The sequence below is a fragment of the Struthio camelus genome, chromosome 2 (assembly GCF_040807025.1).
Source record: "Struthio camelus isolate bStrCam1 chromosome 2, bStrCam1.hap1, whole genome shotgun sequence".
NCBI classification, from domain to species: Eukaryota; Metazoa; Chordata; class Aves; order Struthioniformes; family Struthionidae; genus Struthio; species Struthio camelus.
Genome location: NC_090943.1, coordinates 156,652,859 through 156,653,695, shown reverse-complemented (window position 1 = coordinate 156,653,695; position 837 = coordinate 156,652,859). Strand labels below are relative to the sequence as shown.

Genomic DNA, 837 nt, shown 5'->3' with positions numbered 1-837 from the left:
GAGAGCTATCCCTGGACAAATTCCTTTCTTTTTTCCCTGAAAGTTGCAACAGAATCCCTCTAGGCCATAAAGGCTAAAAGAGGCACTATGTAATGCCAGAAGAATCAAGGAAATGTTCTACTCAGTTTGGTATTTTCATTTAGATCAGTAAATTATAACCCATCTTCTGGATATGTCTTCCTGAACAGTCTTGGTATTGAGAGCTATCAGAGTCTAAATGCTTACAAACACTGTTTCAGACTTTCAGTAGCCCCAGGAATTGTGATTCCCGTGTTGAATATACAAATCATGTCTATTCTTTGGTTTCTTGATAGTTCATATAAATCTTTCACCTTTACTAAAGATTTTCATGGAGAGGAACAGGCACAAGTGTCATGAAATTTTCTGAGGCTCAATTTCAATTTTTTTTTTTTTTTTTTTTTGCCTTCTACAGGCAGCTGGAGGTAGCTTCACTATCAAAGTCTCTGGTTCTCATCGGGGACTTCTACCACCCTGACATCTGCTGGAGGTACAACATAGCAAGGCACAAACAATCCAGGCAGTTCCTGGAAAGCACTGATGATAACTCTCTGACATAAGTGATGGAGGAGCCAACAAGGAGAGGTGCGCTGCTGCACATTGTACTAACAAGCAAGAAAGAACTGGTTGGAGATGTGAAGGTTGGGGGCAGCTTTGGCTGCAGTGATCATGAGATGGTGGAGTTCAGGATCCTGTGGGGAATAAGTAGGATCACAACTCTGGACTTCAGGAGAGCTAACTTTGGCCTCTTCCGGGACATTCTTGGAAGAATCCCATTGGTTTAGGCCCTAGAAGGAAGAGGGGTCCAAGAGAGCTGAT

General features: G+C 42.4%; 1 non-coding gene across 1 annotated transcript; it reads left to right on the top strand.

Annotated features, from left to right (window-relative positions):
* Window positions 1-294: 294 nt before the first annotated feature.
* On the top strand, window positions 295-408 carry LOC138066396 (U5 spliceosomal RNA). The gene has a single exon (XR_011139834.1). It is a non-coding gene; the product is annotated as a U5 spliceosomal RNA (small nuclear RNA).
* The last annotated feature ends 429 nt before the right edge of the window (window positions 409-837 follow it).